Source organism: Marmota flaviventris, chromosome 6 (genome assembly GCF_047511675.1).
Source record: "Marmota flaviventris isolate mMarFla1 chromosome 6, mMarFla1.hap1, whole genome shotgun sequence".
NCBI lineage: Eukaryota > Metazoa > Chordata > Mammalia > Rodentia > Sciuridae > Marmota > Marmota flaviventris.
This window is the reverse complement of record NC_092503.1, coordinates 128,527,389-128,553,677: the sequence shown is the minus strand read 5'-3', so window position 1 is coordinate 128,553,677 and position 26,289 is coordinate 128,527,389. Positions and strand designations below refer to the sequence as shown.

Sequence of the window (26,289 nt, the reverse complement as noted above, 5' to 3'; positions counted from 1 at the left end):
GTAGTGCCAGGAAGATGGCACTTCATATTTCTTCATATTTTTAAAATGAAGAAGTAAGAAAGACACTCCCAGATAAGCAAAAACCCAGAGAATTCATTGCTAGAAGGCCTGCTTTACAAGAAACAGTAAAGGAAGTTCTTCAGGCTGAAAACAAGTGACACTAGACAGTAATTCAGAATCCACATTTTTTTTTAAAAAAGGTAATTAGGTAATTACAAAAGATAATAATAAATTGTATAATTATTTTCTTAACTCATTTTTAACTGATTTAAATAACAAACTGATAGAATAATACATATGTATTAGGGGATCTATAACATAAAAATGTAATATATTTGACAGTAACAGTATAAAGAAGGCAGGATGAAACAAACTGTAATTGAGTAAAAAAGTAACAGCAGATGGTAACTCAAATCCACAGGAAGAAATGGAGAAAAACACTAGCTGGGGAAAAAAAATATCCGCCAAGAGGAGGAAGAGAAGAAGAAGGTTAACACAACAAAAAATATCTGTGAACAAACTTCATCTTTCAGTTTTGTTTGTTTGTTTTCTTTTGTTGTTATTGTTGTTTGACACAACAATAAATTGTTTAGGGCCTGGCTAAATTGCTGAGGCTGGCTTTAAACTTACAATCCTCTTTGCCTCAGCCTTCTGAGCCACTGGGATTACACTAGCTCTTTTCAGTTTTTGAAACCTTTCTTTACACCTTTTAAAAAGTTGCCTCTAGTTGGTAGAGTGGGTGCCTCACATGCACAAGGCCCTGGCTGCAATCCCCAGAACTAAAAAAAAAAAGAAAAAAAAAGAAAGAAAGAAAAGAAAAAGTTAACTCTAAATGTGTCATAAACTTAAATGTAAAAGCTAAAAGTATAAAACTCTTAAAGAAGACATAGGAGTATATTTTTATGACATTCGGCTAGGCAAAGATTTCTTAGATATGATACCAACGCACAAGTGTAAAAGAAAAAAAATAAATTCGACTTCACAAATTAAAAAATTTTGTGTTTTTAAAAATACCATCAAAAAAGTAAAATAAAATCCACAGGATAGGAGAAAATATTTGCAAACCATATATTTGATAAGAGAACTGAATGCAGAATATATAAAAGATCCTTATAAACCAGTGGTGAAAAAATAACCCAATTAAAAACTGAGCACAGGAGGGCTGGGGATATAGCTCGGTTGGTAGAGTGCTTGCCTCACATGCACAAAACCCTAAGTTCAATCCCCAGCACCACCACTACCACCCTGGAAGGAAAAGGAAATGAAATACATTTTCCTGAGAATATAAAATGTTGTAACTACTTTGCAAAACAGTTTGTCATAGAGTTACCAAGTGTAATTATAATTTCCTTTTAGATATAGGTCCAAGAGAAAACACATATCCACATGAAAACTCTGTCAAGAGTGTTCATATCGGCATTATTCATTTTAGCCAAAAAGTAGAAACCCAACAAATGTGATGAATGGAAAAATAAAATGTGGTTTATGCACACAACAGAATGTTATTCACCCATAAAAGAAACAAAGTATTAATACATGCTACAATATGAACTTTGAAAATGTTATTTTAATATTAAAGAAACCAGACATGAAAGATCACATATTCTATGACGGTCTTTATATGAAATGTCCAGAACAGGCAAATGTGCAGGGACAGAAAGTAAATTAGTTATCTGGTAGTTGTCTGGGCTGGAGAATGCAAATGAGTTAAAGTGAAGACTAGAGGACTAGAAGATGCAGGGTTTCTTCTTGAAGTGATGAAAATATTGCAAAATTATTGTGCTGATAATTACATAACTCTGAATATACTATAAACTTTTGAACAATATACTTGAAATGGGTGAAATGGGTAAAGCCCTTTTTTAATATTTATTTTTTAGTTGTACACAATACCTTTATTTTGTTTTATTTTTATGTGGTGCTGAGGAGCGAACCCAGGGCCTCACATGTGCTAGGCAAGCACTCTACCACTGAGCCCTAAATCTCTTTTCAATAAGTTAAAAGGGCTAGGGATATTGCTCACTCAGTAGAAATTAAAAGCAGAATACCATTTAATTATCACCAAGAAAATGGAATGCTTAGACATAAGTTTTTTATTTTAAATTTAACAGATACATAAAACATAAAAATTGCATTTATTTATTGGAGAATTGTGTGATATTTTGATACATATATGCACTATGTACTATCATTTTAAAAAACATGTATGTATGTATGTAAGGTCAGGGTGAAGCCTAGGGCCTATGCATGCTAGCCAAGCACTGTACCAGGGAGCTGCACCTCTGCCCTTTAATATCATTTTAAACTTGCCTATCTCCTCAAATACTTATCTTTTTATGATTTAAAAAAAATTTCCTTCCTCTAGCTTTTTGAAATATATGGTACATTATTGTTATCATTTAATCCTAACAAAACTTCATGAAGTATGTACTATTTTATTCCCATTTTGTAGATGAGCCTCTAGAGGTAGAGTTCTAGAAGCACTAAAAAAGAATGAGTTATTCTGATTGTTGCCTAAAGATCAAATTTATGTTTCAGTTTGCAAAAACACTGAATCAAGTAGCTGAAAGCTTGGGATTCCTCCGCAAAAAAGGGGTTGCTAGACTGGTGACAGAAACCAAGATGGAAGAAAAGAACATGAAATTTGGGTTTGATGGAAGTGGGAACAATCTGTGACTAAGACTGGCAAAATCCTCTCGGTTTACATGGCTGAGGAGTTTGCTTTCATCCATCTTAACCTCATCAACCAAATCCGGTGTACAACACGTAGTGGGAGTGGGGGTGAAGGGGACGATCAATTAAACCACGAAACACATCAGAATTACAGCATGTTTCTCAAAGTACGACCCCCACCAGTCGCACTGGCAGAAAATTTGTTAGAAATCCCAATTATTGGCCCCATTCCAGACCTTCTGAATCTGAAATTCAGGGTGGGCCAGGTAATCTGAATTTTGGTTGCCACTGCAGGGGATTATAATGCACGCTACCGTTTCAGAACTGTTGGTTAGAGAAAAGAATTGCTAGAAGAGGTAAAAGATTACATCAGAAGTAAACGTAAAGAAACAGTGTACCTTCATTCCCAGAGGCTGCTGTGACTGTTTGCCCCGCCAGGACAAGCAGCAAGGGACCTAAACTGAGTTCGAAGCCAAGAGGCAGGTGGAAAGGGGATTACCCCACTCTCCAATAATCCGGAGGGAATCTCTGTAGTTGGTATTTTTGCTTGCTCCAGAACAGCGATCTCTTCCTCCCCTCTAGCTACAATCCGCTTTCCACCACCTTTATTGTCTTCTCTATTCCTATCAGAATGTAATCTCCATGAAGGCACAGATTTTTGCCTGTTTTATTCATTACTAGCACACAGTGGACACCACAATGTTTGCCAAATGAATGCATTTAAATTATATTCATTCTTGAAAATGCACAAAATCTGAAAGATTGAAGACAAAGCCCAATATGGAACCAAATTGGCTGTTATCACAGAAATCTTGGGGAAAATTGGCTAGAAAGGAACAGAACGAACAGAAACATTTAACTTTTTGTATATTAGACTTCATGTTTTTTTTTTTTTTTTTTTTTTTTTAATGGAGGGCAGTGAAGCCTATTGATGGATATGCTGGTGACTGTCTTTGGCAAAATGGCTTTCCTGCTACTGAGTAAGAACGACAGAACTACTAAAAACTCGGATTAGACTATTTGCAAACTTCTAAATTGTTCCCAGTGTCGACTCAGTCCTGGTCAGTGCTAAATGAGTGTCAACTAGATTAGTTACCTTATCAACCACATTTCAGAATTCCTCTTTGAAACGAACTTTCTGATGTAAGTAACAACTTGAACTTTAATTAAATGCTTTTCCATACATGTCACATTTAAAAGCGTTCTGGTTAGAATGAATTAGCAAATGTTGGATAGATTGACAGACAAAACTGAGCTAGCAGGTGGCTCACCACTGTAATCCCAGCAACTAGGGAGGCGGAGGCAGAGGATCACGAGTTCAAAGCCAGCGTCAGCAATTTAGCAAGGCACTAAACAACTCAGTGAGACCCTGTCTCTAATAAAATACAAAGAGGGCCGGGGATGTGGCTCAGTGGTCCAGTGACTCTGAGTTCAAGCCATTATAAAATAAATAAACAAATAAATAAAAATACAAAATAAATACATAAAAGACGGACACATTTCCCACAGACATTATATTTATATGGTTTCTCCCCATGTGTGTCATCTGTTGTTGAACAACATATGACTTGCTTCTGAAAGCTTTCCCACATTTATAAAAGGATATCTCCTGAGTGGATTCCATGATGGTAAATTGAGTTGGACTGACCAAAAAAAAAAAAAAAAAGGCTTCATCATATTTGTAGTCTTTCTTCAGTGTGGATTCTTCGATGTAGAATAAGGTGAAAACTTTGACAAAAGGTTTTTCCACAGTCATTGTAATTTAAGGTTTGTCTCCACAGTGGATTCTCTGGTGTACTTTTAGGTTGAAGTTCACATAAAAGGCTTTTTCCACACTTGCTACACACATATGTCTTCTCTTCAGTGTCAATCTGCTGATGGCTAATACAGTAGAGTTATGTGAATAGTTTCCTTGAGTTTTCAGAGCTGCCCTTGTGTTTGTTGGCTTCTCTACCATCAGGAAGCAAGCACCTCTGAATCTTTCAAGTATCTTCACTTGTGATTTTATTTATTCAGAAATGTTTTGTGTAAGATCAGTTCCCTTGTTGTCAATCCTGGCCTACCATCTGAAAAAATATATATATAAACATGCAAATTATCTCTTTTATTTCACTGTCTGGAAGTTTTAAAAATGATAGAAATAATACTAAAGAGGCAAAGCATATAATTCAGGCAGTGGAAATCATTCCTGAGTAATTTTTAGTTTTTGGTATTTTTTGTATTGTTCATTTTTAGAAAAGCATAAAGAGTTTGTTTAGTGAAATGAAAGTAATGCTCCAAGATGTGTGGAGTGGTCTGCCTCTCAGAGAGAAAACAGCCTTTCTGGGTAGTCTTTAGAATGACTGAACTTGTTGAAAAGTAGGGGTATGAAAAATAGGACTTTTATTATTCCTTTATCTTATTTACTTATTTAACTGTAATATCTTATTTAGTGCTACTCAAAATTGCCAGATGACATTATACTAACACCACATATAAACAAATAAATGAATAAAGGTCCATCAATAACTGATAATTTTTTAAAAATGCAATCAATATATACCCTCCTCATTGACAGCCTTATTGCCAAAAAAAAGTCAGCTGAAATAAACTGTGTTTAGTGATGTATTGATTTAGCACCTACTGCAAATTTATGAGACCAGTGAACCATACTTTGAGTAGCCCTGCTGTTTAGCAGTGTTTCAAACGAAGATTTTATCTGTCAGTGGTAAAGAGAAACTTAAGTGTAATAATTACTAATTCATGATGCTAAATAAGTTGTTTATATCTTCCTACTTTTTTGGTACTGAAAATACTATTAAATGATAGTGATAGAAGATAGTAGTTAGGAATAGACTTGTGTCCCCAAAATTCATATGAGAATCCATAACCACCAAATCAGTGTGATAGTATTTGGCTTTTTGGAGGTATCAGATGACATCATGAGGAGAGAGTCTCCATAATGGAATAAGTGCCCTTATAAGAGACACCATAACAGCATTCTCTTTCTCTGCCATGTGAGGACACAGCAAGAACGTGACCACCTACAAGACAGGTAGAGAGCCCTTACCAGGAAATGAATTAGCTGGCACCTTGATCTTGGACTTCTTGGCCTTCAGAACTGTGAGAAAATTACTTTCTAAAGTTTAAACCATTTATCTGAGGTATTTTGTTATGGCAATCCAAGCAGATTAGAATAGCTGTTTTATTCACGTTCTTTCTTAGAAATAAAGGCTTGGAAACCCTATAATTGTGACTCAAATTATTCTTTTTTTTTAAATTTATTCTTTTAAAAATATTTTACATGCCCTTGAAATCATAGAGTCTAGAAACTACTATTTCAAGTGTGATTATAAAAGTAACACATAAAAATTTTAACTACAATATCATCTGATTTTTCAGGTTTTTGTTTATTTCATAATTTTTATTTTCCATTTCTCTTCCCAAAGTTACACAAATTATGTTCTTTAAAAGTTTTAGCATTTTATGTTATGTTTTAATATATGATTAATCTGGTATGTGTATATACATTGCCTGTGATGTGAGGTATATTTTACTTTCTTATAATTAAAAATCCTTTATTCAAGATTCAAGGATGAAAAAGATTAATCAGAGTAAAAACTATTTAATAAGGTATTTATAAAAGTAAGGGCAAGGTTGAGGGAAACTAACAAATTTTATGAAGCACCTTTCCTTCTGTAAACTTGAAGAGGTAGGAGGTAAAATAAGAGAGAGCCATTATGGAAAACTTGTAGGAGAAGGTGAACTAACTGAAGTTATTCCCACCAAAAGCATGTAGAAACCAACTCACAGTCTAATAGAGCCTTATAGGAAGGAATAAAACACCTTGCTCTACTTTTGTATATTCTAAGTTCATCTCTTTGGTGTCCCTTTCTGATGGAACTCAACAAGAAACCACATAACAAGGGGACTTATCATGAAGCCTACAGCATATGTCTCACCAAAAGGTGAAAGATGAAGAAAGGAGCCAATATAGCAGCCATTGGTTACATGAGGCTACTAAGTATTTGAAATGTATCTAGTCTGAATTGAGGTGTGCTATGTGCTAAATAGACATTAGGTTCCAAAGAAGTACTAAGACAAAGAAAATAAACATGAAATACCTTACTAATAATTATTTTCCTTGCAAATTATGTTGGTAATCCATTGGGTTAAATAAAAATATATTAAAATTAATTTCTCTATTTATTTTTTTAAAAAAAGAAGTAAAGGAGTGCCGCAGTCTGGCTGGGCACAAATGCTGCAGTCTGGCTGGGCACACAATCACGAGCCACCACACAGCTTGTAGATTCAAACAGCAACTCTTTATTCCCGAACTCACACCAGCCGTCTACAATCACGTTCTGGGGAAATCCATGTTCTCTGCCCAAATCCACATCCACTGGGCTTCTGTCTCCCAAAAAATACTGTCTGAATCCCGTGAGAACTCAAGGGGAACTCAGGCAGCAGGATACGCCCTATTCCAAGCAGGAATAATCTTAAACCTTAAACCTGGAACCTAAACCGGGAACGCCCTAAACCTGATTATCCTAAACCGGGAACACCCTAATCCGCCCTGGTCCTTGAGCAAGGTCACCTACATGCAATGTCACTGCAAAATGTCCTATTTCCACGAGTCCTTCCACTAAGCAACATGGGGTACGCTGGCAAGGAAATTGTCATACCTACTTGGCTAATGGCTCCCAGCAAAGGAGAACAAGGTAATATTTTCTGTATCTTGACGGTAGTACTATATATCCATACATATGTTGTCATTTTTTTACATTCGTGATATCAAAATTCATCTAACTATAAAACTAAATAGGGTAAATTGTATCATATATAAATTATATCTCAACAAACATGACTTTAAAAAGAAATCTAGTTCATCAAGTGTTTTAACAGTATTGGGTGCATACTAACCACATGATAAATAATGGCTATTATTATGATTCATTAAAACAACCTGCATCAAACTGTTTCATAGCGGGATAGAGAGGGGGAGCATGGGAGGAACAGACAAACTCTAGATAGGGCAAAGGGTGAGAGGGGAAGGGAGGGGGCATGGGGTTAGAAATGATGGTGGAATGTGATGGACATGATTATCCAAAGTACATATATGAAGACACAAATGGTGTGAATATATTTTGTATACAACCAGAGATATGAAAAATTGTGCTCTATATATGTAATATCAATTGTAATACATTCCGTTGTCATATATAACAAATCAGAATTAAAAAAATAAAATAAATAAAAAAGAACTATATAAAGAAAAAAGGATTCATGACCATTTAATATAAAAACTATAACTAAAAATTTTAAGAGAAAAATCCATGGAAATCTCAACTTTTCCATCTCTAAAGATACGAACAAAAATCAGAAGCTTAGGTATTCTAGATTTGAATAAAGAATACTGAAATTTGCCCATTCTCTAATTGCTAGGCAGTTTTTTTTTTTTTTTTTTTTTTTTTTTTTGCTAATTGCTAATTGCTATGCCTCCCATCAGACCAGAAATCTAAACACCCCTTACTTCCCAGAAGATAATTCACTCTCTCTCAGCTCACTCAGTTCTCTAAGTCCTTCAGCACAGACACACATTTTCCTAATTTTTGGAAGATGCTTCTGCACCTAGGCCTCAAGTTCATGGGTCAGGAACTGCTCCAGGATCTGCTCCTTACTGGGCAGTGCATCTCAGGTTTCAGCCCTATCCAAATAGCAGGAGCAGGTTCAGAACCTCTTGGGGTCCAGGTGTTTCTTTGTAGTGGCACTGTCCCCCTCCACAGAAAATCTTAACTAAGCTCCTCCAGAAATCTTCACCATAATTGATTTTAAGACTATCAGCAAAAGTGTCTCTACAAAAGAGTTTAATGTAGGTGAACTTCCTATTTTCCTGTTGCTCTATTTTATTTGGCCATAGGCCTGGAAGAAATCAGCACTCACAAAAGGTGCTGAACACCTCTTTACTAGTTTTTCACACTTACCCAGTATAATAGTTTGTAAAAGTGTGTTTGCAAAATTTTCAAAATTATTCCCCGCCCCTGGAGTTAACTGGGGCCCACTCCTATTCCAGAGACTTTGATTCTGCCGTCAGCAGGAGGGGTGGGGGTATTAAAGGAACTCTTCAAGGATTATATTCCAGGTGTGGTCTGGTGGTGGTGGCCCTGGTGATGTGGTGGGGGGTCCCTGATGATATGTTAGGATTCACTTGTTAATTTGGAGTTAGTTGCTTCCTAGATCCACTGGCAGATATCTCCTTTCTGTGAAGCACAGATAACTCAAGGTAATCTTGTTCTCCACCCCCAGGTTAGGGAATGGGAGAGAGGGACAAGATGAAAAGGAAAAAACTTGTCCCTTTTAAAAATAAGCATTAGAGATCACCTAGACTGCGCTGTATGCCTAAAGACAAATATACAATCCTGAAAATAAAGTTGATCTCACAGCGAAGATAGTAAGAAACCATGAACAGAATATCCAAGAATTATGGGATACCATCAAAAGACCAAATTTAAGATTTATTGGGATAGAGGAAGGTTCAGAGATTCAAACCAAAGGAATGTACAATCTCTTCAATGAAATAATACCAGAAAATTTCCCAAGCATGAAGAATGAACTGGAAAATCAAATACAAGAGGCCTATAGGACATCAAATGTACAAAATTACAACAGATCTATATCAAGACACATTATAATGAAAATGCCTAGCTTACAGAATAAGGATAGAATTTTAAAAGCTGAAAGAGAGAAAAATCAGATTACCTATAAGGGAAGACCAATACAGATCTCAGCAGACTTTTTCAACCCAGACTGTCAAAGCTAGGAGATTCTGGAACAACATATACCAAGCTCTAAAAAATAATGGATGCCAATTAATAATCTTATATCCAGCAAAATTAAGCTTCAAATTTGATGCTGAAGTAAAAACCTACCATGATAAACAAAAGCTAAAAAATTTATAGCAAGAAAGCCTCACTACAGAACACTCTTGGCAAAATATTCCATGAAAAGGAAATAAAAAACAACAATGAAAACCTGCAAAGGGAAGAACTACAATAAAGGAAAAGCCAACCAAAGGAGAAACCAAGTCAAGCAAAATATAAAAAATAAACAAAAATGGTTATAATACAGTTCATGTCTCTTTCAATTGCTGGAGATAAGATAGGTGCTAAAGTTGAGTGACCTAATGGTTATGAACCACCAGTTCAATAATCAGTTTAAAATTCAGATTTTTAATAGTTACAAATAAAAAGTCCTCTATGTGGAAAAAAAAAAAGCCTCAGAGCAAGGAGGGCTGAATTCAAAAGGTGAAGTGGACCACTGTTACAACACTACAGATAGTATTTACAGATCTCTTACTTTGTACTAGGAACAATTATGCATTTCACATACATTATCTCATTTCATTCTGGAATTCAAACTCATGGTAGCTGATCTTCTGATAGTCAATAATTTGAAACTGGAAAATACCTTGGCCTTTCACCTCAGATGTCAAGATGCTGCTAATTCCCTCAGGTAGTTCACCTTTTGTTTTCTCAGGGAGCTAAATTCTGGTGTTTGGGAGAGATTGTGGTGTTTTTGCAAGTTTTTGAGGAAGAGATTTAGCAGTAGGTATTTCCCTATCCCACCTGACAGATAAATGCTATTTACTTTAAAAAGTTGAAGGTGGGGGTGAGAAGTAAGAAATTCCATCAGTGTTGTGAAAGCTTTTCAGAGAATAATTAATTCTTACTCCATGAAAAAAATAAACAATATGAGTTCTGCAGAGAGAAGTAAAATAAATCCAGGAACACAGGATACATTCTGGAAAAGAAACCATCTATTCCCACAGTGACTCTTGAAGGGAATTTAAATTATCCTTTCCTTTTGTTACAGAGCTGAGGCCTTTGGGAAAACTGAGGTAACACAAAGACCCCCCCTTCTTCAAACCCCGATTTTTGCAATCAAATCAGAAAGATTTCAGACATGTTGCTCAGAATAACAAGAATGACTTTATTGAAGGAACAGGAAAAAGGAGAGTGTATCCTCTCAGAAAGAGGGACAATGTGCCTCTCTAGCACTCCAGTTTTATTGGGGAACCCAGAGAAGTTTCCAGAGAGTCCCTCCCAGGGCCACCTCTTGACTTTTGACTAACAGCAAGATGACATCAGACTTTCAAGTCCCCATTGCCATCCTGACTGGTTTTATATATATATATATATTTATTATTATTATTATTATTATTATTATTATTATTATTGGTACCGGGGATTGAACCCAGAGGCACTTAACCACTGAGCCACATCCCCAGCCCTTTTTAATATTTGATTTATTTAGAGACAGGGTCTCATTGAGTTGCTTAGGGCCTCCCTAAATTGTTGAGTCTGGCTTTGAACTCTTGATCCTCCTGTCTCAGCCTCCCGGGCCACTGGGATCACAGATGTGCACCACTGTGTCCAGCTCTATGTGGATTCTTAATCATACATTTTTACAGATTTTATGGTTAGGTAGAACTACCCTTATCTCCCAGCATTTTAGGATTGAGCCACAAAAGTCTCTCCCTTCAGGGTAACTTGGGATCTTCTTATCAACATTATTTTGGTACTGTATTTCTCCTGCAGATAGGTAGTTTGCTGAGGAATGTGACATATCCTGTCCAGTTAGGCCAGGCATGGCTGCAGGTAAATTGCTTCTTGGAAAGAAAGCATGTGGGAATCAGCAGAGTGGGCCCATTTTATGGAATTATTCTCTTCACCTTGTACTCCCATCATTCTCATCGGTCTGTCCCCCTAATACTTTCTTTTAAATAATCTGTAATTTAGTTTTCTTGATGGAGAAAATAGTTCTATGGAGGTGAAGTATGCAGAGCACCCAGGATTCCAGAGTTAATGGGAGTGGAGGAAAAAGGAAGAGAGACAAAGAGGAGGAAAGAAATGAAGTGGAAGCTTTCACAGAAGAGATTACTAGGGTCATTAATTCTGAGGCTCATAGTTTAAAACTATAAATGATTAGATCAGATACAAATTCAAGTAAGTCATTTCCTCTATTTTTCTTTCCTTTATTATTATCATTATCTTGAAATTAATGAAAATAATACCTGAAAAACTTGCATAATAGCACTGGCATGTAACAATAAATTTCAAATAAATGCCCATTATTATTCCATACTTATTGGCTGGAAAATCATTTCAAATTGGAGGACACTTTCCGAGTTGTAGAGATAGATGCCTATATTAGCCATGTGTTAATAAATTTAGCTTTTATTTGAGATTTATGAGTCAGGGAAGCCTCCACCATATAAAATAGGCAATGGTAGAACAGTGAGTTTTGCAAAGTAGGAACAAAGAAACAGAACAACAACAAAATCTAACTGGTTACATCAGGTTACTTTTTTTTGTATAAGGTTTAAAGTCTCTGTATCCTGGAATTGTAACAATTAAAGTTCTGGTTCCTTTGCCACCTGATGAAGCAATTGCAGAGACAGATGGGAGGAGAATGAGCTTTACTGGCAAGAAGCTGGCAAGTTGGAAGATTCCATTTTGCCAGGATGTTACTTTGGTCATTTGGTGAAGGCCTGAAGGTCATTTAGTGGTGCATGCCTGTAATCCCAGTGGTGGTTAAGTGCTCCTGTGTTCAATCCTGGTACTCAAAAAAAAAAAAAAAAAGGAAGCTAAAGACAAAGGAATCAGAAAAGGTCAAAATGGCAAATGTGCCCTCCATCAAGGGGTAGCAGACACAAAGCTTATGTGGGGTGTTCAAAGACTTTGATTTTGGCATAGCCAGGTGAGCACTGGAATAGTCATTAATTCTTGCAGTTATCAATTACCTTTCAAAGTTGCCCATAGGTCACCAGGCATTTCAGATATTACTGGTTCCTGTAAACTTAAAGAAAGATTACTAATTAAGATATGACTGGCAGTGTTCTTTCATGTCTTCTCTTACTTTTCAGGCAAGTCTGGCTTTATTGATTAATTATTTAGAAAGGGAGGCATAGGGGAAGGAAGCAAAGCAGAAGCAGTGAAAACAGACTTGCTAGTGCTAGAAGAGAATTAACCCATTTATCAGCTTCAGAATCTCCTGTTTTCAGGAAAAACTGGTCTGTTGGGGGGTCAATTTACTTCCTTAATGGTTCATTTTGATTATGTGGCACTTAACACTAGTTGGTTTGGTCTTTCTACTGAGGCCTACTGAAGGAGGTCACTCTAAAACAATGACATCCCATAATTTTGGTTTAACCAAATTCAACCCTAAAACCCAATTCTGGGATTGTGTTAGTTAAATAGTGGAAGTAAGACAGGATATAAAAAGTAAGGATAGGTAGGAAGAGACAAACAGGAAAGGAAAGAGGAATTAAAACTTTAAAAACTCCATGAACATCCTCAACCTTCACCTCCCCCCAAGGCCTGTTTTCCTCCATTACTAAATTCTTAAATCAATCTTAGAGAATTGTAAGTCTAGTGAATTAGTGCCTATATGCCTTGTTGGATTACAGAATGTTTTTTAAAAGAAACCTAGAGAGAAAAATTGTTAAAGAACCATCATATATATGGGCATAAGTCAAGTGCTGACTATTAACCAGATAATGTCACCTGAAGATTCTGAAAACAACAACAACAAAAACAGACCCTCTGGCCTGCTCTGTGTGCTACTATCACAGGAATCCAGCTCATTAGGCTGATGCCTACCCATATTTTTTATGTTCACCATTTATAGCTTCATTTAAAAGAAGAAGCCAGACACCCCCCAAAGCAAGTTTCACTGTTCAGGGCCTTCACTCCTTCTCCCGTTGAGTGCATATCCTGTTCTATTGCTTGCTTTCCTGAATAAATCTCCTTGTTTTCCTAAATAGATCTCTACTTATGCTTATTTTGAAGCATCCTGAAACTTCTTTCTATGTTTTAAGTCATGATCTGTGAGGACGGAGTTTCCCTTCTGGGAACTTTTTCTGACCCCATATGGTGACAGAAGAATATGTTCAGGTTTTTTGTTTGTAGTTGAACCCAGGGCCTTATTCATGTTAGGCAGGCACTCTCCACTGAGCTACATCTTCATTCCATTGCCTCTACATCTTCTTAAATGGGGAGAGAGGGTCTCACTAAATTGCCCAGACTCATCTGGAACTTATGGTCCTCCAGCCTCAGCCTCCTGAGTAGCTGGGATCATAGGCATGGACCACCACAGAAGGCCAGTTTTCAAGGTAGTAATTACATCGTGTCCCAGATGTATTCTGTCAAGAAAAATTGATTAAAACAAACAAAAAGATTTCCAGGGCTGCGGTAGTAGCTCAGTGGTAGAGAGGTTGCCTAGCAAGTGGGAGGCCCTGGGTGTTAGAACAAAGAGACCAGTCTGGATGCAAACTTCACAGATCATTTCAGCCTTTATTCAGGAACGGGACTACACCTAGTGGAATGGACTCACTTTTCTGGTGGAAAATAAGCCACTGAACAAAGGAAGAGACTGGGCTTATGTAGGTTATACTGAGAGGTGACTTAATTAATGAGTGTGCCAGCTTGGGCACTCAGGAATTTGGGGTCTGTTTTACTGGGCAAAATGTGAGGGAGTCTAGGGTCAGTAGTCAGTCTCTGGGATTTATCTTACTGGACCTGATGGAGGAGCTGGGGTCAGTGGCTTATATCTGGCAAGGATTAGTATGTTGGCCTCTTTCCAGAGATTGCCTTTCTAGGTTTGATGGACACCTCTTCTCCAGGGTTTGTTTTATCACCAGGAAAGAAAGTATTGGGAAAGGATCAGTGTTCTCAGTGTATGGCTTTCCTTCCCATTCCGTTTTCCCAGGTCTCACTATTTTGGGGGTTTGTCATTTTCCATATATAATAATACTAGTTTCATCCTCATCCACATAAAAAAAAATAAATAAATATATTGTGCCCATTACAACTTAAAAAAAAAAAAGATTTTCAGGTATTTATCTGGGGCAACTTTTATTGTAATTTTGAGTTATCTTACAACTTGTGTTTTTACTTCCTAATTTCAGGAAGTAGGAAACTAACAATAGTCCAAACGATTTTCATCCATTAGAACACAAATGACCAGTTCAGTGGAAAGCAACTAATCATTATTCTAGATATTGACATGTTTTTAAAAAAATCTATCTGGTATATTTATTCCAGAATTCCAGATTATCTACAAATATGCAGCACTTTGAATTTTCTTTAGAACAACTGTAACACCTTTCTAGTTGCTACATTATTTGCTTGATTAAATGGGCTTTTTTTTTTTGGAAAATCATTATTTATTTGACGGATAACTTCTGAATTAATATAAAGAAATGACAGTAACTTGTATTTACATTCATTCAAAACATTTTCATTAAGCACCAAGTAGAATAGTTTCTGATCTTTTCACCAAAAACACTTTTATCATTGAAAGACTGCCTCAAACTTAGTTTATTTTGTGGGGGATGGGGGGGGGGGCAGGGATACCAAGGATTGAACTCAGGGACATTCAAGCCACATCCCCAGCCCTATTTTGTATTTTGTTTAGAGACAGGATCTCACTGAATTGCTTAGCACCTGGCTTTTGCTGAAGCTGGCTTTGAACTTGCAATCCTCCTGCCTCAGCCTCCTGAGCCACTGGGATTACAGGTATGTGCCATCACACTGGGCGTTTATTTAGGTTTTTAATCAAGAAACCTAAAGCTGCCAATCAGAGCTTCTATCTGGCATGAGATGACCAGGTTAAAACCCTAAGAGTAAAAAACAACTTTTAAGTTTTGACTTATACACTCCAACCAAGGGGAGATACGCTGGCCTCAGGCTAGTCATCACAGGTCATAGGTCCACAAACCAAGTATCATCCTCACAGGTCACAAACAAAATGAGTAATATGTATACACAAAATGAGTACAAAATACATGTTCCTGTATATTCCAGGGGAGTAATGCCCATTTCCCATGAGCATACAATGCAGCAAGGAGCACAAAAAAAGATACCATTCACTAACCCACAAGACAGTGGAAGGAAAAAAAGCCCTGTGCCCTGGAATGGAGTGGAGGCTTTGTGGACCAGGTGGCATCCAGGCCACACCAGGAACATGAGTGGATATCAAGGCGCATGGGAAGGGATCTTCAGGGTTGGAAAGGACAAAATGAACCAAGACACAGCCACAGACCTACTGACTATTCAGAAGACAGAGGAGTGTTTGTACTGGCTGAGGGATATAATCTAAGAGTTGCGTAAAACAGAAAATAGAAAACCTCTTCTGACAAGAGGGCACAATACTTTCCCCACAGAGGATCCACATGCTCTCGGTGGAGGTGAAGGAGCTGGGGATCACTCTGCAGGTCACCTCCACCCCAAAGCCCTAGGTTCTTGGAATCAAATCCACTGAACAAGAACCTTCCTTCATGTAAACTGCCTTTTCTCCAAAAAGTAAAATAAAAACACAAGCAAACAAAACAAAACAAAACTCAAAAGAAAAAGAATCAGACCAAGCTTTGACCCCTTGTCCATCACTTGTGTCCCAGCGTCATGCTAGGGAGACTGGGTCTGCTGTTACTCACACTGGTTCATTACTATGAGGCCTCCAGCATGTCGTGCTCCCAACACAGCTCCCTCAACACAGCAAACACCACATAACACATACATTCACCCAAACAAAAGGCAGCATCAACTTAAGGATCTCTGCTAACCTAGCATACTTGAACCCTTTTTTCTGACATATTTACAAAATATCTGCACTCTGTACTGCTATGGAAGCATTACAAATGTTGCATTAGATTCCTCTTCTTGAGGTAGTTCAAAGTCTTGAGATAGCAAATTTACGTATTTTTCTGTACTACCATGGATGTGTAGTAATCATAAAAGACCAAAAACCAAATTCCTTCTCCCCTCATTCTAGGAGTACTTTAATTTTCCCCCTCGGATCATAGCAAACTAACAACTGGGGGGAAAAAACTATATATAAACTACATAAAATTTTATAAACAAGCAAAAAGCCAAGAAAAAAAAAATCTGTGGAAAACTAATAGTCTAAACTTTGCTACAGACAAAACAAACAAAATGAAACCTCACTTTGTCTACCAAGCACTTTATAAAGTACTAAGTAATTAACAGCTCATAAAAATTGGGGAAATTTTTAGGTGGAGGTAAAATTAACACCAACTCATTCTCTAGCAAATAGCTGTTCTAAAATGCCACGTCCACACAGAGAGGTCTGGAGGAACTGTCTGCAGGAGGCTACCTTGTAGGCCAGACCTCTCTCAGGTCTGCTTCATAGGCGCAGGGATGTTGGCAGATGCCTGTTCCAGGTAGGCCAAGGAGCCCTGAGGGACCTCAGCTGGCTTTTTGTGCTGCACATTGATGTCCTCCAGCACCTGCTGCCAATGCCTCAGCTTTGTCAAGTGCTTCTGCACCAGCGCATCTTTCCGCTGCAACTCATTTCTTAGTTCTGAGACGTCCTCTTTTATAACTTGCTCAGGTTTCTGAACAGACAACTGCAATCTTTTTTGTAGAAAAAAGCATTCTGTCTGTCTTGCAATATCCAGAAACTTCTGGATACACTGATCAACACCAGTTCGAATTTCTTCCTGATCGGTGCCATTGACATAATCTTGACTCACGAGAGAAGCAAAGCAAGCCTCGAACGACGACTCCAGCTCGTCCACCAAGGTGCTGCTAGAAGTCCTCGGCGCGCCAGGCGCTGCCTGAAGAAGCGAAGCCTGGCCCGGGAGTCCCGGCGCGGGTTGCGGGGGACCCGGCGGCTGCCCTGAGAACATCTAAATGGGCTTTTTGACACAAATTCATTTTTATTTGTATTAGTCATATTTTATTTTATTTATTTCTATTTTTTTGGTGCTGGGGATTGAACCCATTGTACACATTAAGCACTGGCTTGGGTCACTGAGCTAGATCCCCAGGCCTCAATTTTATTTTTTTAAGAAAAAAATATTTTTAACAATTTGGAAACAATTGAGGCATATACATCAATGGCAGAAACAAGACATCAACTTTGTCTGGCTCATAAGTATAGCTTCAAAGACCATGATTTGGGTCTGAAGCTAGAATGCGCTTTCCTACTCCTTTCTCCTTTGTCTAGGCCCTGGCGCCCAGTAGACACTCTTTGAGGCAAGTTGGAAAGATTCAGTTGGGCATGTCTATAAAACATCAACACAAAGAACTGAGGGAGACCACAGCACAGCTGAACATTAAGAAAAAATGTTGGTCTAAGAAAGAAAAAAATTTTAATAAGATTAATAATTCCTCTGCCTGCAGGAAAGAGCAAAGAAGGAGTGGAATGAAGTTTTGAATTATCTTCACAGCAATTCTTCACAGTTTTGTAAACTTTCATAATCCCTCCCTCCCTCCCTCCCTCCCTAAAATTAGTCTTTAAAATACAGTGCTGGAAATGTAGTTCAGTGGTGGAATGCATCCACAAGACACCGAGTTTGATCCACAGCATTGCCAAAAATAAAAACAACCCCCCCCACCACCACCACCAAACTACTGCGGCAGTCATATAAAAAGTCATTATGTCACAATCCTTTTTTTTCTTTTACTCTAGAAATTTCCAGGCGAAACACTGCTATCTACCCCCTCCCCCCCACCCAATACTATCTTCTGTTTTCTAACTCACCTCCAGTTCTCCAAAAGGAAATACACATTCTTCCAAAGTCTTTGAAGATATACTTGTCTGCTCCCCGGGGGTGGGGAAAGTGGGGATGTCTATTAAGGCAGTGATACACATGAATTTGTTATATCATGCCTTATTCTTTTATATATTTAATAATAATAATACTAGAAATCATACAAGAATTCATTTTATTTCCCCTGTGTAAACTTTTATATTAGATTTCTTCCTTCCTTTCTCTGTTGGAGATTAAACCAGGACCTCATGCTAGCTAAGCAAATGGTCTACCACTGAGCTACACTCTCAGCTTTGTAATCCATTTCATATCTCACATAATGAATTTAAGTGCTGCAAGGATCTAGAATTGCTTAGCATTACTTGAAACCATTTGGTTCCAGCCACCTGAGTTCAGACATTGCCTCCCAAATGGCTAGATCTTGTCCATGATGACTATCTCCTGAGAATCCTATTATTAGATAAACCAGCTTTCATTTCTCCTGCCCATTTTATCACATTTTTATTATGAGGATAAAATCAATAATAAAATTAATACAGTGCTATTATGAGTGGTCAAATTGAAAGAGAACTGTATGATTATGCATATATAAATCTTTAATAGCTGGCATTAGATGTTTAGTTTGAAGGTCTATGACTCATATTCTTCTGAGAGATAAGTCTTGCAATGTGGTATTCCTGAAGCAGAGCCAAAGTTATTTAACTACAATAAAAGCTCCACAAGGCCAGAAAATTTCATTTTTGTAAACTTAATTTTTTATATTTTACTGTCATACCCTCTGATCTGTATCCTCTGGCACATAATGAACATTCATTAACTATTGATTGGATGAATGATAAGTTCAAATATCCCTAAATGTTCCGTTGAAAAAAAAGAAGAAGAAGAAGTGGTTAAACAAAGTAGGTTATAACTATCTTATGGAACGATTTTCAGTATTTCCTTTGTGAGGAAAAAGAAGTGCTTCAAGTGGAAAAAGTCCAAAAAATTAGTAAATGAAAAATATTTCAGAACGGTATAGTATGATTTCATATCTATTAAAAATGAGATATTTATGAATACATATGTAATGCAGAGATAAAACTAAAAAATGCAATTGACGGCGGTTATATTTGGGAGAGAAAGTATACATTTCATATTTTATTCAGGAGTTAAAAGAGTATTCAATTTTGACGAGACAATAATGATCAGACGCCAAGCTGAGTGTGAATGAGCATTTTACAAGGGAAATGTTTGAGAACTAGTTCTATGACTTTTGATAGTGAAGAGAGCAAAGGATCCGTTTTACGATTTCTTCAGAGACCGCAATGTCATCAGCCAGAATTGTGAAGTTAATTGTTAGAAAAGTGCTACAGGAAGCATCCAGGGGAATACTTGGGTCTGGGACACAGAGGATGTACCTGATTGTAAACTCTTTTCTCCTCCAGTATCGCAGGACAGGTAGCAACCGGGGTCCCAAATTCCGTGACTTTCAGATCATCTCGCGATCCAGCAGACAAGCCATTTTCTTGTATCCCATCCTTTATTAAGCGTCTATGCCTCAAATCTCGCGGTTTCTTGAAAATACCGCGATGCTTCCGCTGCGGATTTTTTTTTCCAACGTTGATAGTTTGTGAGAAAATTCTAAAAGTGAAAATTTTAAAAAGTAGTTTGGTAATCATTTATAAGTTAAATCATTAAAAACAATGTGTTTTTTTTAAAGGGGAAGAAAAGAAAAAGAGACGTGTCAGAAGTGGGATTCGAACCCACGCCTCCATTCGGAGACCAGAACCCCCAGCGCGGGGAAGCGGAGCTTGAGTCTGGCGCCTTAGACCACTCGGCCATCCTGACACCCTGCGGCACGGTAGAGATTTTCTAGTAAAGTAGATCTAGGAGCAATCAACGTTTCTGTGACATACAGAGAAAATGATGTCAGTATTTTTTGATAACTGTTAGAGAAGACTGCCACCTGTAGATTGAAAGTGAAAAAGAGTTTGCAGGCGGGGGAAAACAAAATTTATGAATAAAATTGGATACAAATTTCTTTTGAAAATGAAAGTCTAATGCCTTACATCTGTCATCTCCATCTTCAGAAGGACCTGCAAACATTTCCTTTCCCCAGCAGGCCCAGATTTCAGGAAGGAAGGAAAGAACATCTTTTTGCCTAGGTCCCTCGGTTGGCTTTCCGACCTCCAATCTTCCTTGAATTCCTGCTTAAAGTCAGAAGTCAGGCTTCCTCTTGGGTTTCCTTCTTTTTCTGTTTTTTTTTTTTTTTTTTTTTTTTTTGTGGTGCTGGGGATTGAACCCAGGGCCTTGTGCATGGGTTTCTTTTCTATGAAGATGGACGAGAAATAAAAATACAAAGCCCTGAAAAATAGACACCGGTTTTATGGTACGGCTGCCTCAGATCCCCATATTTCGGCTTATTTTGTCTCCAGAACTGCCTTGCCGTTTGTTGAAAAGTTTCTCTTGGGCCGGGAAAACGATACCCGGGGCACAGTGGGAAGACAGTGCCCGTCTACCATGGCTCCCGCCGATACTGGGGCCTCAGCGACTAGGCGTCTAGATCACGAGACTCCTGCAATTATACCTTCGCTGACCTCACCCCCTTCCCTACCCCGCCTGCAGTCTCTCTCAGGTGTTCCCAATTAAGTCTCCAAGGTGTTCATTGCCAGGTCGGGAAACTTAGTGGTAGTTTTCAACAGGAATGTGCCACATTGCCAGACCAATTTTTCAGCTGTTCCTCAGTTTTGCACCAAGTAATCAGTCGGGCTCTGGACTTGGAAGGCCCGAGGTCGCATTTCTTAATAGGCCCCTGAGACCAAACAGTAAGAAATTATTCTCCCAACTACAGCAAGAGATTGCTAAAATAACGTTCGTTCCAAATAAATTAAATTAAATTAAATAACGTTCGTAAGACAAATGCTGCCCAGGCAGTGCCAACAAATTTCGTGGTAAGAGCTCAATAAACTCAACTGTTTTAACAGCTTTTTCTAGCTATATTTAGAGAGTAGAAATATATTTTAATTAAATTTTGTCCTTATAGGTATTGTTTTGAACACACAAAAAAAGGGTTTCCTATTCTTTTTGTAAGGCAAAGGTCTCTTCTTCTTTTTTTTTTTTTTTTTGCTTGAAGAAAAGTTTCAGTAGGTCCTATCTTGGCTTTCCATAGATTCCTCGCTTTCAGATTGTACTTTTGATAATTTAAAAATGGGGAGTGAGATATACAGTCAACACTGGTTTCTCAATCTCCCTTCCAGATATGAGATTTGCTATATTTTCTTTGATCGTCTACAGCTCTACTGGAAGGAAACTGTACCACAAGTGATTTCTGACACAACCACACCATTAATTACTTGTAATTAATGTTTTTCAGTTGCAAAGTACACAATTATAGAAGATACAAATAAGTAAAAAAATAAAAATTATCCATAACTTCTTCACTTGTTAGAATTTAGTCCTATCATATGTCATACAGTTCTCAAAAAGTCATGTTTAATATATACTTGGCTAATTTACTCTTCAAATTAACATATTACATATATACTTTTTAAGAAGTATTCTTTTGCATAAATTTTCATAACTGCAGATATTATATCAAATGTATTATCAAACACTGGATTTTTTCTAATTTTTTATTTTCATGAGCAATACCGGAAAGAACAATTTTGTGTAAATATTTTCAAGCATCCATAATTATTTCCTCAAATTTTTATAAGAGGAATCACTAGATCAATGATTATCCAGTTTTGAAAACTTTTAATACATGCTGTTCAACTACCTGCTTAAAAAAAAAAAAAAATGTTGGAGAGGGGTTGTGACTCAGTGGTAGAGTGCTCGCCTAGCACATCGCGAGGCCCTGGGATAAAATAAGGGTGTAAAATAATTTAAAAAAAAAAAAAAAAGTGAGGCAATTTAAACACCTCAAGCCTGACCAACAAAAGATACTAGGTTCAAACAACAGAATATTTTAATAGGTTAAAAATGATAATACATATTTTACAGATTATTAAGTTCAACATTCAGGTTGAAAGGATTTTTATACTTCCTCAGTAAACTGCTTATCAAATTTTTATTGAGGTGTTCACCTTTTCTTACTGGCTCATAGCTCACTTTATGAAAAATAAACTCTATGACATAGTTTCTACTTACCAAGAACATAAGGAGAAATTCCCCTCATATATACTAACAAGAATTTCATTAAGTTCCTTTGAACATTTAGTTTATTTCTATCTCATGGAAATTATGAGCTATAAAATAAAACAGGGTCCATCTTTAAAACCAAATTGTGGCCTACATTTAGCTTCCTTGGAATGTTATGCTGTGCATTTACTTTTGTTCGTAGTATTTTTTTTTTTTTTTTTAATTTGGTGCCACCCTGAGTCTTTCTTCCTTTATGGCATGTTAGGCTGTGGCTCTCTTGATTTTGCTTTAAATGGCTTTACATCTTCTTTGGAATAAGATGAGATATAATTAAATATGTAATTGTTTTTACTATTGACTAATAAATAATATTTATTATACAGTAGGACTCCCCCAGAGGCCATCCTATAATTTTATGAAAATGTCTTCTACAAGAGGAAATTTAAAGGCCTAACAAATTATTTAAAGATGGTGGTGGAGACTAAAAAGGAAACAAGCTGAAAGTGGTGGTCTACATAAAAAACAAAACAAAAAAACACATATAGTAAGGGGATTGAACCCAGGGCCTCATGCATGTTAAACACCCACTTTACCACTGAGCTACACTCCTAGTCCCTGGAGTGTCTTATATGAAATTCATAAAATTATCTATCTTGCTTTCTGATATCTTGTCTAGGATTCACTTTTTCTTTTCTTTCTTTTTTTTTTTTTGTGGTGCTGGGGATTGAACCTGTGCGTGTGAGGCAAGAACTTTACCAACTGCACTATATCCCTAGTCATCAGGATTCACTTTAGAATTGGGGAGGGAGAGAGTATCAAAATTGAGATGAGGTTATATTATTGGTCATAAATTGATAGTTGAAGTTGGGAGATAGGATGGTGGTTTCATTATACATTTCCCCCATTTTTGTGTATACTTAAAAGGTCTCTACCAGGAAAGGTTCAATACAGAAGTAAAACAGTTGTGGATGGTAGAACACTTGCTTGCATCTAGAAGCACCAGGTTCAATTCCCAGCATTTCAAAACTGCAGAGGGGGAAAAAAATGATGTATTATCTCATCAAAAGCATCAATGCAAGTTGTTTTGGCATATTATTAAAAAAAATATGTTGTCCTAGTGACTTGGGAGGCTGAGGCAGGAGGATTTCAAGTTTGGAGCCAGCCTCAGCAACTTGGCAAGGCCCTAAGCAATTTAGCGAGACACTGTCTCAAGATTAAAAAAAAAAAAAAAATTTAAAAAGGTGTGGTAGGGGGTAATAATCAGTGGTTAAAAACCCCTGGGTTCAATCCCCAGTACCGAAAAGTATGAAAAAATAATAATATTTAGGTTAAAAATGTGAAATCTTTCTAGACTAAAATTCATTCTCTTCACTTTTTCTATTACATTCTTTCGTACCACAAACTGAACTGGATTTGGCATCACAGCCCATAAAAATCCAAATTCTATATGCGCTTTGAATGAAGAATCTGGTAGAGACATGAGTGTAACCAAAAGGGTTATCTTCAGATGCTCTGCTTACATTTCAAATGGTCAAATGCAAAATTAAGGCAACAACTGAGCCAGGTATGTTTAATTTACACTTCCTCAACACAAAAAAGGAAATACAACTAGGGCAATACTGTCAAATACAAGTATTGTTTGCATGTCTTAATATTTAAAATACTTACTTGGCAGATCCAATTAATTCCCTTATAATAATCCCACCAACTCTGGTTTGGTTTGGGGCTTTCTCATTATTCTTTGTGGAGACTTCATAGCAGGAATTTCTGGGATAAACAAGGTTCAGGATATTAATTCAGTAAATTAATTGCATAGTTAATATTTATTGCTGGACCAAGCTAGTGGGCATTAGGCCCTCAGCCTCAAGAAAAAAGAGTACTAAGTAACCCATAGTGGTAGACTGCTTGCTTGGCAGATTCAAGGACCTGAGTTCAATCCCTAACATGGTGCAGGATTTGGAATTTGGGGTGGGACTAAGGTACTAAGAAACGTAGACCTAGCATTTCAGCTTCCTCTTAAGATTACTGTGGTACACAGAGTCCTGAGATAATCTTTTGTTTACTTCTTTTTGTTATTTTTCCTTATTGACTTTTATTTTTCCAAGGACAGAAACCATGCTATCTTGTATTCTCCCCCATAGTCAGGTTCAATTAGGATACCCAACACTGGTTAATTGTGTATTTGAATCAAAGGATCATTGTCTTCCATTTGTTGAACCTTTTGAGCTTTGTTTTATTTTTCTGGGAGATGTGATTTCCTCCTTCATATACCCTTTGTTAGAGACAATCAATGACCATAATAAATGTTAATAGATAACAGTAACAAATGACTTTCATTTACCATCTGACAGCAATTTGCTCTTAATTTCATAGTGTGCCTTTAAGTGGTAGGCAATTTTGACATAATCTCTCATCTTCTCTTAAATGTACATGGTAGAGGATAGGAAGCATACTCAGGTTCCTTAGTTTCTGAACATCTCTTCTGGGCCTCATCCGCTCTTGGGAAAGGTGCTCTTCTCTGCATTCTGGGCTGTACCAGGAAAAATAAGAGCAGCTCAAGACCCAAGTGTGTGTGCACATGCATATAAACACACACATACAAAATTCTCCTCCATTAGTAAAAAGAAGTTGTTGTAACCCCAATTAAAAAATTCAGGTGTTCCAAAGAAAGAAATAAAGAGGAGCCAGAAGAATCCTGAGTCCCATGTTTGTCTTTAGTGGCCCATATCCTCACTCAATTAATTCATCTGCAGATGAGTAAAATTAGAATATTTACAAGTTTATTTATCCCCAAACTAGCATTTAAAAACAAAATTTAAATACCTATAAACACACACCCCCAAATTAGAAGCTAATAACACATTATCAACCAATATCCTCTTCTTTTCCTTCCTTCCCCACACTTCATAAAAATAACCATGATTTTTTTGTTCATTTAAGAAGGGTATCTTAAGTATATAGTTTTTGAAGACTTTTTTCACCCAGCATTAAGATTTACCCTTATAGATATGTCCATAGCCTCATCACTGGGACAGTAAAAACCAGGAGTCCATTTCAAGGGCATATTTCCTTGAAAGCGTACAAGGTTATCTTTATTCTTCCTTCCTGCTCCAAGGGACTAAGTGAAAGTGGAATGTGATTTTTGAATGGAAGTCTTGACTCCATTTTCCAGTTACAGAACCTCAAGTCTACAGTAAATAGTCATAGGCAGGCGTCTCAGGTTGATGAACTGGCACGTCAAGGTGTCCAGTCTCTGCTCTGCCTTTCCCATGTAAAAAGCATAATCTATGTATATATACTATGTGTAAGAATCTGAGGTATGTGGTCATGTGTTCCATCTCAGTTTGAATCCTGGCTCTGCTGCTTCCTAGCTATACACCTAGGGTAAGTCATTTACCCTGTTTCGGTTTCTTTATCTGTAAAATAAGGGCAACAATACACACTTCATGAGATTGTTGTGTTAAGTCTGTTACTCTTCACACTATGTTCCAAGCATTGCTCTGTGAATCATAATTTATATGCATGTATCTGTTATTCTATGCATTTATATCTCAGAATAAAATGGTAAAAGCTAATCTAGCCTCATGGAATCCCTTTTCTGTAATCTCTGAATTATTTCTCATAAAGCCTGATGAATAAATAAATGACACATTATCAACAATTCATGATAGCAATGAAAGGATATATAGCTAACAGAATCTTGTCTTCAGAAGCCATGTTCAGAAGTAGAAAAGATCAAATTCCTGGAAATAGAGCCTCTCTGCCTCATATTTCTTCCTCAGTACATGGTGACTAGGTACCCCAAGGGTTTGGGATGGTGGTTCTGTTAGGAAGCAAAATTTGGGCCTTCTGACATATTCCAAGCCAGGAATATCCAACATTACTTTTTTTTTTTTTTTTTTTGGTACAGGGGATTGAACATAGAGGGGCTCAACCACTAA

General features: G+C 37.1%; 1 long non-coding RNA gene, 1 other non-coding gene and 1 pseudogene across 3 annotated transcripts; all 3 read right to left on the bottom strand.

Annotated features, from left to right (window-relative positions):
* Window positions 1–1,017: 1,017 nt before the first annotated feature.
* On the bottom strand, window positions 1,018–26,070 carry LOC139706063 (uncharacterized). 2 transcript variants are annotated; one of them, XR_011707782.1, is made up of 4 exons: window positions 24,690–26,070; window positions 24,017–24,115; window positions 19,627–19,849; window positions 1,018–4,739 (listed from the first exon to the last, which is right to left on the bottom strand). It is a non-coding gene; the product is annotated as an uncharacterized lncRNA (long non-coding RNA). The 2 variants fall into 2 exon arrangements; XR_011707781.1 differs by lacking the exon at window positions 1,018–4,739 and having other exon boundaries at window positions 19,339–19,849.
* On the bottom strand, window positions 16,465–17,381 carry LOC114080545 (mediator of RNA polymerase II transcription subunit 28 pseudogene; annotated as a pseudogene).
* Window positions 19,951–20,056, bottom strand: Trnal-caa (transfer RNA leucine (anticodon CAA)). Its single transcript has 2 exons — window positions 20,019–20,056; window positions 19,951–19,996 (listed from the first exon to the last, which is right to left on the bottom strand). It is a non-coding gene; the product is annotated as a tRNA-Leu (tRNA).
* Window positions 26,071–26,289: the final 219 nt, after the last annotated feature.